The sequence below is a fragment of the Tachypleus tridentatus genome, chromosome 12, assembly GCF_004210375.1.
Source record: "Tachypleus tridentatus isolate NWPU-2018 chromosome 12, ASM421037v1, whole genome shotgun sequence".
Lineage (NCBI taxonomy): Eukaryota > Metazoa > Arthropoda > Merostomata > Xiphosura > Limulidae > Tachypleus > Tachypleus tridentatus.
The window spans coordinates 107,206,515-107,218,653 of NC_134836.1; the positions used below are offsets into that span (position 1 = coordinate 107,206,515).

General features: G+C 34.5%; 1 pseudogene across 1 annotated transcript in view; it reads left to right on the forward strand.

Moving 5' to 3' along the window:
• The window catches only part of LOC143234276 (adenylate cyclase 1-like), a 100,933-nt pseudogene extending 89,944 nt beyond the window's left edge, over positions 1 to 10,989 (forward strand). The window contains exons 15-20 of the transcript XR_013018574.1: positions 221 to 340; positions 1,842 to 1,988; positions 2,831 to 2,929; positions 4,365 to 4,485; positions 6,929 to 7,053; positions 7,293 to 10,989. The product of XR_013018574.1 is annotated as an adenylate cyclase 1-like (transcript). The remainder of the gene's footprint in view (positions 1 to 220; positions 341 to 1,841; positions 1,989 to 2,830; positions 2,930 to 4,364; positions 4,486 to 6,928; positions 7,054 to 7,292) is intronic.
• Positions 10,990 to 12,139: the final 1,150 nt, after the last annotated feature.

Here is a 12,139-nt window from a genome sequence, read left to right on the forward strand (position 1 = left end):
AGATAAATGCTTCGGTTTTATAGAGTAATTTTTTTTGGCAAGACCAAAATCATTTTACTTCGTAATATCGTTGATACTTTCTAATAGTAGGTGATTGTTTTTGTTGTTGTTTTAACCTACAAGTTCCAATACTTTCATAAACTTATAATTTTTATCATGTCTTATTATAGTTTATCCACTAAATGTTAAAATATATGTATTTTTGTTGGGGATTTTTCAGGCTAACGAAGAAAAGCAAGAGATGCATCAGTTACAGAGTAACAACCGACGTATTCTGTTCAACCTTTTACCGTCGCATGTAGCAATGCATTTTCTAAACAATCAGCTCAAAAATAATATGGTTTGTTAACAATAATAATAATACTGTATTTGACGTTTTAAAACGCGCACTTTTAATATAATTTTCTCATTTTAATTTTTTTTTCTGTGAGAAACACGTACTTAGTGTACTCAGATTAGTGTTATTATAATAAATTCCAATATATTTTGCATTTTTGAACAATGTGCCAGTTGCGTTAAGTACATAAATTGTCTTCTGCTGTGTGTTAACACACCTGACCGCTTTAAAAATTACTTTGAAATTCATACGTTAGCCAGTCCACTGTCTAAATTTTTCTTTGTCTGGAATATTGACCATATATATGTCCAGCCAGAAATATAACTGTGTTTTTTACAGCTTAGAAAATTTTCTATGGTTAAGATTTCCTTTAGAAACGTCTTATTGTTTGTTTGTAGTTTAGCACAAAGCTACACAATGGGCTATCTGTATTGTGTCCAACACGGGTGTGGAAAACCGATTTTAACGTTAATACCAAACTCGCCCTATGTTTTCGTTTATAAAAAATCCGTTACACATTTCTTTTAATATTCGTTTGTTTTAAGAACTTTATTTAGTCGTTAATAAAACTTGAATCAATATTTTTTGCTTAAAAAGTTTGTTAGTTGCGTACTCTATGTTTATTTAAGTCGTTGACAATACACGTTAAAATTATAATATTTAAAGAATACAGTTCTAAACAGAATATAATTTATTGAACTCTTTGTTTTTCTCGTATTTAGTTAGTTGATTTTAAAGCCAGAAATCTTATGACAATTACTTACCTTTGCCATACTTTCTTTGTTTGTTTTGAATTGCGCGCAAAGCTACACGAAAGCTATCTGCGCTAACCGTCCCTAAATTGGCAGTTATAAAGGGGGCGTTATAAAGTATCGGTCAGTTCCACTCTTTCTAGGCAAAAGAGTATCCCAAGAGTTGGCGATGAGTGATTTTTGACTAGCTACAATCTCTCTAATTCGCCCCCACACACACACACACTAGTACAGTAGTAAGTCTACGGACATACAACGCTAAAATCAGGGGTCCGATTCTTTTCGATGGGCTCAGCAGATCGCCCGATGTGGCTTTGCTCTAAAAAAAACACACACACTCTTTAGTCTATCACTGCTAAGTTAGGAGTGGTTAATGCAGATAGCCCTCGTGTAGCTTTGTGCAAAATTCAAAACAAATTACTGTCACCTTTTTAAATAGAATATTATGTTTTTTACTCCAACATCGATTCTACAATAGGGAGATGTTTTATGTTCTTGTTTCTCCATATTTCACACACAATAAATCTTTAACCCGTCTCAGACTGTCCCTCTTAAATTTTTAATAAAAATTATTTGCCAATTTCAGCAATAGCTTTAAATAACAATCTCATTTCACCATTACATTTGACAATAATTCAGCTATTTCACGTATAGTTACATTGTTTATATTGAAAAACTCATCACAGCTTTATATACACTCTAGTGCTTTCGAACGTTTTGCCTCTTCCGTTAATAGTGTTTTATCTATATAGGAACTTTATCATCAGTCCTACGCTAAAGTTGGCGTCATGTTTGCCTCCATACCAAATTATCACGAGTTTTACATGGAACTCAACGCTAATAACCAAGGTGTGGAATGTTTAAGACTTCTGAATGAAATTATCGTCGACTTTGACGAGGTAAGCAACATATAATAGTTTGTCACTAACAATTTATCATATTGCTTAAGAGGTGGATTATTTGTTTAGGATTTCGCGCAAAGCTACTCAAGGGCTATCTGCGCTAGCCGTCCCTAATTTAACAGTGTAAGACCAGAGGGAAAGCAACTACTCATTACCGCCCACTGTCAACTCTTAGGCTACTGTTTTACCAGCGAATAGTAGGATTGACCGTCACATTATGACGACCTCACGGCTGGAAGGGTGAGAATTTTTTGTGTGACGCGGATTCGAAACCCGTGACCTTCAGATTACGAGTCGAACGCCTTACCCCACCTGGCCGTGTCGGGCTTAAGTGGTGGAAATGAAAAGTAAGCTCGTAAGACGCTGAAGAGGACCGGCATGGTCAGGAGGTTAGAGTGGGAGGTTGACGGTGGGTGGTAATGACTAGCTACCTTCCCTCTAGTCTTACACTGCTAAATTAGGGACGGCTATCCCGAGAGTCCTCTTGCAGCTTGGCACGAAATTCTAAACAAATAAACAAGTAAACGACACTGAACTTTGCATGTGTCTTGAGTGGATGCCCCCCGCTAGTGTAGCGGTAAGTCTACGGATTTACAACGCTAAAATCAGAGGTTCGATTCCCCTCGATAGGCTCAGCAGATAGCTCAATATGGCTTTGCTTTAAGAAAACACACACACACTTGAGTGGATAGTGACGAAAACATTATAATAACTTTATCATAGCAATATGTGTGCAACGTTTCGAAAAGGTTTTATCGTCGATTTTAGCCCTTTCAACGCTTTTTAAGAACCTGCGAGTGTCAGTTTACTTTACATTTAACGAACTGTTTATTTTTCAGCTCTTAGATGAAGAAAGATTCAAAACTATTGACAAGATTAAGACGATTGGAAGTACCTATATGGCCACGATAGGCCTAATACCAGATTGCCGCATTTCTGTAAGTCAGATTTTATTCACTTTCTGTAGTGCACATTGGTGTACAGAAAACATACCAATACTAAGTTTATGTTTTAGTCAATACTTCTGAAAAGGCTGCAAAGCGAAACGTTGGGTTTCTGTTTAAATAAAACCCACATTTTCGTTTTACAAGGTCGTTTATTTATATTACTAATTCAAATCTGTTAAGGGTGTCTAATTAAATAAAAACAATATTTTTGTATTATAAGATCATTTATTTATCGTATTAATTTAGATTTTTTAAACAAAACTTTGAGTGTCTGATTAAACAAAAACAAATGTTGGTGTTATAAAGCCGTTTATTCCCAGTATGAAATTAACCTTTTTATTATATATCTGACAGTATTATATATTTCTCTGTCTTCCAGTTAAAATAGAATCACATAATGGTTGAAAGTATATTAATCCATTATATCTGTTATATCTTCCATAAGCTCACATTATACCATTTACACCATTGTAATAACTATTAGAACATACCTACGATTTTAAATATTTCCTGTTGTAAATGGTTTTTAGGAAGTGCGTTATCGAAGTTTATGAAACCCTTTCAGGGACCAACCAGTCAGTTTACAACGTCTATACTTTCTACTCACTGCTATAGTTCGTAGATGTGCCGCATATTTTCAGGTTAATTTGATATCGGAAAGAACATCCCTTTCTGCTGTGGTATATGTTAAATTATTTGGTTTCAAGGTAATTTGCTACCATGCTCACAATGGGACGTTTTGAATGTAAGCACCAAGACCACTGAAGTGAGAAAATTCCGGGTTTTTAACCTGCACCTATTAAATGATGATGAAACAGTGGACTCCAACACTTCTTAGGTGCTATTACTTCAGTAACTAGCCTTTAGAGTTGTGTCCTTTGTAGTTTCATACAGTTACTGGCTTGTGGTCGGTGCGCCATATTTAAACTATTTACTAAAACAATGGCAACACAGTGATACAATGGGGGTATTGTATCGTGAAGCCGTGATACGATTGTATCGATACATTGTTCGTTACGAAACGGCCCGGCACGGCCAGATGAGTTAAGGCATTCGACTCGTAAGCTGAGGGTCGCAGGTTCGAATCCCCGTCTCACCAAACATGTTCGCCCTTTCAGCCGTGGGGGCGTTATAATGTGACAGTCAATCCCGCTATTCGTTGGTAAAAGAGCAGCCCAAGAGTTGGCGGTGGGTGGTGATGACTAGCTGCCTTCCCTCTAGTCTTACGCTGCTAAATTAGGGACGGCTAGCACAGATAGCCCTCGAGTAGCTTTGTGCGAAATTCCAAAACAAACAAACATAAACGACGAATTTCGTCTTTGCAGAACGATTTCCCCGAAGTTTTATTTTCAGACGGTAAGATAAACTAATAAAACTTGTGTTTAAATATTTTCTGAATAAAAACAAAATTCTGTTTCGACACTAGGAGGACAACAACGTTGAAGCGGCAAAACATATCAGTAACTTAGTGGAACTGGTGTTTGCCATGAGAAACAGACTCGCCGATATAAATGAAAATTCGTACAATAACTTTATGCTCCGTGTAGGTGAGTGTTACTTTCTTATATTTTGTTGTTATATACGAAGAAAATTATTGAAAGTCAAAATGTATTTATTAATTACAAGTACAAAACTTAAACATCTAAATATTTTGCTGGAATTATTAGAATAACACAGTTCACGGTGTTTTACACTTAGAAATAGAGAGATACATAAATATATAGATACTGAACATTTTAATACGCCTGGAATAGAGAGATACATAAATATAATACACTGATCATTTTAATACGCCTGGAATAGAGAGATACATGAATATGATACACTGATCATTTTCATACGTCTGAAATAAACAGATACATGAATATGATACACTGATCATTTTCATACGTCTGAAATAAACAGATACATGAATATGATACACTGATCATTTTAATACGTCTAGAATAGAGAGATACATAAATATGATACACTGGACATTTTAATACGTCTATAATAGTGACATACATAAATACGATACACTGAACATTTTAATACGTCTATAATAGACAGATACGTAAATATGATATAATGAATAATTTAATATCTCTGGGCAGAAAACGTTCTATACTTGTTTATTTAGGCCCAAGATGACCAGCAGGTGATTAGAGCATATGAGGGCAGCAAGTTCGAATCCCTTTCCACAAAGCACATTCGCCCTTTCAGCCATGAGGGCGTTATTATGTGGCGCTCAATCGCACAGTTCGCTGATAAAAGAGTAGCTCAAGAGTTAACGGTGGGTGGTGATCATTGATTGCGTTTCCTCTACTCTTTTAATGTTAAATTAGGGATGGCTAGCGCAGATAGCTCTCGTGTAGCATTGCGCGACATTAACCAAATTTATTTGTTTTGTTTTTACAAACAACTGAAATATACTCTTTATACATTTAATCTATTAATTAGTTACTTTATGTTGGAGAATAAAAGAAGAAACGAAAACAAAATAAATAAATCGAAATTCTCATGGTGGTGAAATTTCGAACTTTTAACGCTATTCATTTTAACATTAGAAACGACAAAGAGTTGTTATCCCAAAACTTTGTGGTTTTTAGACTTATTTTGTGCTAGTTTATGTCGCTGTTGTTGTTTTACTTTTATTGTGTTAATGGTGCACATCATAAACCTGTAATGGTATAAGTACATCAAATATATAATTATGCCAGGTTTTCTGATTACAAAATCTACTTTGTTCTTATCTGAGTGATACATTGTAGTTCTTTGAATGAACACATTGATCTTGTGTTCATTATCGTTATGAAGAATAGAATTAACTCTTATGCTGTTTCACTCACCAACATTGGTGAGTGGACATTGTAGTTTCTGAGTATCAGATAGCTTAGTTTCATGCAAAACATGTATAATACTGTCTTCTCCTAATCTAGTTACTGATTGTTTGTTTTTCAATTTCAAGTAAAGCTATACAAGGGCTATCTACGCTAGCTGTCCCTAATTTCGCAGTGTAAGACTAGAGGGAAGGCAGCTAGTCATCACCACCGACCTCCAACTCTTGGGCTGCTCTTTTACTGGCGAATAGTGGAATTAATCGTCACATTATATAGCTCCCACGGCTGAATGGTTTGTTTGTTTTGGATTTCGCGCAAAGCTACACAAGGGCTATCTGCGCTGACCGTCCCTAATTTGGCAGTGCAAGACTAGAGGGAACGCAGCTAGTCATCACCACCCACCACCAACTCATGGGCTACTCTTTTACCAACGAATAGTGAGATTGGCCGTAACATTATAACGCCCACACGGCTGAAAGAGCGAGCATGTTGGTGTGACGGAGATTCGAACCCGCGACCCACAGATTGCGAGTCGAGCGCCCTAACCACCTGGCCGAGCCTTAGTTACTGAAAAAAAAAAAACAGGATAGAAAAACTCAGCGCACCATCACCTCTCAACATCAGTAGATTTCAGCAGCCATCAGGAAAGCTGATAGAAAATAAGTACAATCTTAGAGCTTTACTGTTTTATCCATTAATTTTATTTATACTACAATGCCATTATTCTATCTTGCTACGTTAAAATTATTTGATTAACTTCTGTTTATAAAAATAGATCTCTTTTAAACGAAACTTAATTTTCTAGATTAATGTTGCCGTAATAATAAAAATATAATTATAATGTATAAAAGCGCCTACATACGAATTACAATTGGTGCCCTTGCATGCGTCATTCACTCAAACGCTCCCGTATATCACAGCGGTATATCTGCGGACTTACAATGCTGTAATCCGGGTTTCGATACCGTGGTAAGCAGAGCATAAGTAGCCACTTGCGTAGCTTTGTGCATAATGCCAAAAGAAACAAACACAGCCATTCAAATATGAAATTACCAAATCCCAAAACTGGTTTTATCTTATTGATATTAAAAACAATATTAATAAGGACACGGTTTTTCAAGTTTCGTTTATTTTAACCCTTTTTCTTTATAATGATGATTTTGTCCAGGTATCAATGTAGGACCTGTCGTCGCAGGGGTCATTGGAGCAAGAAAGCCGCAGTATGATATCTGGGGTAATACTGTTAACGTAGCCAGTAGGATGGACAGTACTGGCTTACCGAACCACACACAGGTATTCTTCAGTTTAAACTAGTGGAAAATTATAAAGCAAGTGATTATAAGTTCGTTTGTCAAATGATTTCGACATTTGGACAAAGTCTGCTGATCGTTAGAGATTGAAAATTATGATCGAATGAATATTGGAAACAGATTACTGTTATAAACAAACTGTTTGTCGGATTGTTTGTAATTGAAAAAAAAATGTGATCTAGTAAATTCCTGATTTGTTTTTTTATGCCCTTTGACCTTCAGGTGACCGAAGATGTCTATGTGTTACTGAAAGATTATCCATACGTGTTCCAGTGTAGAGGTCGGGTAAAAGTCAAAGGAAAGGGAGATATGACCACCTATTTTCTAATTGGTAGAAAATCACCTGAAGCAAAATCACCGACCCGTGGTTCCCCGGAACTTCAAGAAGATCCAGAGGGACATCACAGAGGGAATCCTTCCTCGCTACACCAGTTATCTAACAGTAGTAGGCATAACAGCGAGTGGGGTAGTATATCGAATGAGAGTGGAGACAATGTTCTTAAAACTAGGAAGGTGCAAAAAAATAACGAAGCAGAAACGTTTAAACAGGAAAGTCCCAATGGTCACTCGATTTCTTCCATGCAGTGGGCTGTCGAAATCCAAGAATTGAAAATTCATAACAATGCATTACAATGTTACTCCTATGCCTTTTCGAAATGTTTTTCCATCTTTTGTCTATCAAAGACTCTCTCTCAGAATTCCTGTTTAGCTACTGACCAGAATTTCTCTGCAGTTTCTTTTTCCAATAATGTCGCTATCAAAAGAATATTCCTTCACAAAGAAAGCACCGATTATTCTAAGCTAACTCAATTTCTTCAACTTATTAGATATGAGTCGCATATAAAAGAATCATGTGACGATGCAAGTAAATATTCTGAAGAAATCGTGTATTTCTCTTTTGGCGATTTTATTGCTGTTTATCCTGTGAACCATACAGTTACTGACATTGCTTTAGTATTTCATGGATATTTCATTCGTGAAATTGCCCGACTAATTTCTGAGCAAGAGAAACACTTATCATTGAAAGATAACATAGGTTTTAATAAAATAAACAGGAAAACTTTATTCATTTCAGTTTTAAAAAACAACACTGATTTGGCTCAAAAATATTCCACTAAAAAAATACTGTTAGAAAATTATCAAAAACGCTTAGTAGAACCAAATTGTCAAAGAAAAGAAAACGTCAACACCTTGGAATTAGGTAAAAGTTCACATCTGTCTGAACAGAAACCAAAAACTGACCTCTCCCTTTTCACAAATAAAACTCTCTCAACTGGAAAATGGACAAACATTAACTGTAATATACAGAATGAAGAGACTAAAAATACTATAAGCGTTCACCCATTCTACGGAAAGTCAAGATCTCTTTACGTGACAAAATTCGAAGTTTGTCACGAGTTATACATTATTAATGTGATCCAGTTTCACTCGTTCAACATAACTCTTTACTCAATATTTAGTTTGTGTGGTAAAACTTTAAAACATTCTAGTCATCTACCAGACATAAAAATTGGGAGTTTACTCGTATATGGATTTCTCTTTAACACACTCGGTTTCTTGTGCAGATCTGATAAGACTATAAAGGAAGGTATTGAAAGGCGCGAATTTCATACATCAAGTACTTTAACACTTAAAAAAGGAAGTGAAAAGGTCCTCGTATGTGACAGCAATGTCATGCCTAAAACTTTTGGATCTAACAGTGAATACAACAAAGATAACAGATATGAAGATAAGGTTTCTCACACAAATCTTGGTAATGAAAGCCCTAGGTTTAAAAATGACGCTTTGACTTCTGAAACATTCTCTGTTGAAAAGAAACGATGGTTTGCTTATTCGGATTACTTTATCAGTGGTTGTTACTAGATCAGCATAGCGTACAGTGGTGGTTCTGTCTGGTCACAATGGCATCAAGCTGTGTGCTGTAGCTAAGGGTAACAAGATTCCTTAACATTTCTTGTCTCACAGGAAGACTATTGTTGAAAATAAACAAACACTGATGTAATTTTTAACAATTCATGACATCTACATTGTAAATTTGAAAGAGTTAGTGTTTAATTCTGCCGAAATTCATTCGCCAATTTGTTTATATGTTTTTGTTTTGTTTGGTAAAGCTACTTGCCTTTGAATTTCAGAAATATTAGTCAGATTTTCTTAATGATGTCTTATTCTTAGTAGTTACTCTGATGTTTGGTGCCATATTTTAAATTAAACGTAAAATATATAATAGCTTCATGAGAAAAACAACAACATGGAATTCCGTGAACTATGAAGTGAACTGTGGTTAAGGTCGAAGCCCCAATACATATTCACAGGTACAACTTGAGGCTGTGTAAAGAACTCATGGTTTTAGGCTTTGTGAAAATATCACTTGAGTTCTGATGACCTATTTAACAATGACGCATGTTAGAGAAACTGGTGATTCCTAATCTATCGATTTGAAACTGAACAGACCCGTAGAATCCTTTGGTGTGTTTTTTTTCAACTGCCTTTTTCTCGTGACGTTTGGACAAAAAAATAAGTGAGTGTAATAGGTTCGTATAGTCTAGTGCCATAAATCATCAATTTTGGCAAATAATGATTTGTTATATTTAATATGTTTACAATTAATATTAGTAAATTAGTATGTCTATGTATAATGGCATTACTTCTAGTATTTTCATAACAAAACCAATCACTGAAAATCATAATAGCGTAGAGTTTATCGAATAGGCTTAGAACCCAAAATCTGTTGAATATAACTTAAAAAGAATTGCTTTTTAACACTAATTTCTCTCATCGAAAAGGAGTGTTAAGTGACTGCATTATAAGTATCTACATTAAAGTTTCTAAGTAACACTATTTGTAGCATTTTTCTACTCGTGAGCGAGTTTATTACTTAAATAGTAGTTTGGGGACTTAAACTATACAACCAATGACGTACTTTCAGAATATTTGCTTAACTTAAATTTTAATTCCTACTGTCTACTGTACACTCTTAGTTAATTATACGACTTTGAATAAATAACTGAGTTAACATTTGAAGGTAGAGTGTCCTTGGAACCGTTATGGAACTGGCTCGTTTGGTTAAGTTTTCCTTTTCTATTTTGCCACTTTGACAAAATGAAGTATGATTTTAAAAAGAAAGAAAATAAACAAGGACATACTAAAATCCCTTCGCGGGTCACTAATTTGACCCTTTATGAATTATAGTGAATTACTGATGAGATAAAGAGTGAAAAATTGCTCCGCACTTTTAACATAAAGACGAAGCATTTTTTTTTTCTAAATTAATATCGTTATTGCAAAAACTACTAGCTACTTGTTAAAGTTCATTCAGTATCAGTCTTCATAAAATTTATTTTTCTTGTGACAAAAATGAACACATTTTTCGGATATATTAAGCGGCGTATGTATTATTTTGTAATTAATCGGGTAGTCAATCTGTTCAATGGCAAATGAAATTTGTTTGCTTTTTACAACGCAATTAATAAAACAAAGTTTAATAGACTTAACCTGCTAGGATTTTATTTCTCTGAGTTTCTTCAAGGCCGTAATCAACAAAGAAGGAAACAGCCTGTTATTATATCTCAACAAAAGGATATTTGAATTTATACATAATAATTCATATTATTTGTTGGAATATAAATGTAATGTTATAAAGCAAGAAATATATGTCAGCTTACTGTAAGCTTTATTAGATTAGCCATACGAATAAAGATATAATTAGAATTTTTATTAATTAAATCAGCGACAGTAAGTCGGTATTGGACACTTATTTGTTGGAAATTCCAAATCAATGGAATTTTCTCTTATCATTTTAAAATTGAGGTTAATATTTAAATATATAGCTGTTTAAATAATTTTAAATGTGCTTGTTGTTACAAAATAATCGCATTTTCCGTAGTTGTCGTTTTTCAAATGGTTGAAATAAAGTTTATTAAACTAACCAGTATTAATTTGGAGTATCTGTGATTTGCACGTGATAATCATAATATATATTACTTCATTTTTCCTTGTTCCGTTTTGTCTTCTAGCTTAAGAATATTGTGTACCAGTAAGTAGGTCCGTAAAGTAGGAGATCCCCTATGACTTGTCTGGTAGAAGTTTTAAAGAAACTAATTTAACTAAAAGATGCAAACCAGAAAATATTCGAGAATAACAATTAAACTTGGTTTATTGTACAGACTTTGAACAGACTGAAAATGGCCAAAAGACTTTTCCTCTGGGTATCTGTCAGCGACAAACAAAATATTTAAGTCACATATGTCTTTCCACGCTAAAGAAAACATTGACATTTACTAACCAAACAAATCTGCGAAATTTTTTGATGTCCATAAAGCATCATGTTTTGAAGTTATGTTTACAAAGAGATCAGAGGAAGTGAACAAGAAGCTGGAACAAAGTTCTGAGCAGCTTAGATGGTATCTTCATCACCAGCTATAGTTAACTTATGCATTAGATGTAATAATTTTTCCGACGTAATTTTTGAGTTCTTTTGCGACATTGTTCTTTTGTAGTCATAATTATGGTTTTGTTACCAATTTAATAGCACACTACTGTCTTAGCTGTTTTAGTATATGTTAAAGACAGTGTTAGAATTCATAGTATGTGATTTACAGATGCCATATGAAAGCTTTCTAAATCACGATATTAATAATATTTTGAAGCAGGTGTTTTTATTAACCCTTTGAAGACCATTTTTATCAATTAGAAGTTGCACACCAAACATGCTCGCTCTTTCAGCCGTGGAGACGTTATTATGTGACGGTCAATCCTACTATTCGTTGGTAAAAGAGTAGTCCAAGAGTTGGCGGTGGGTGGTGATGACTAGTTGCCTTCCCTCTTGTCTTACATTGCAAAATTAAGGACGGCTAACGCAGTTAGCTCTCGAGTAGCTTTGCGCGAAATTCTAAAAACAAACAAACAGAAGTTAAGTCACATTTGACAAGTCATTTCGAATGGGAGTTCATTTATTAACTCTAACTTACTTTAGAATTGCAAGTTGTTAACTCTCATCGCAAAATGCTCATTTTTAAACGGCCAACAAATCGATATCCTTGAACTAAATCAATATAAATATCTTTAATCAA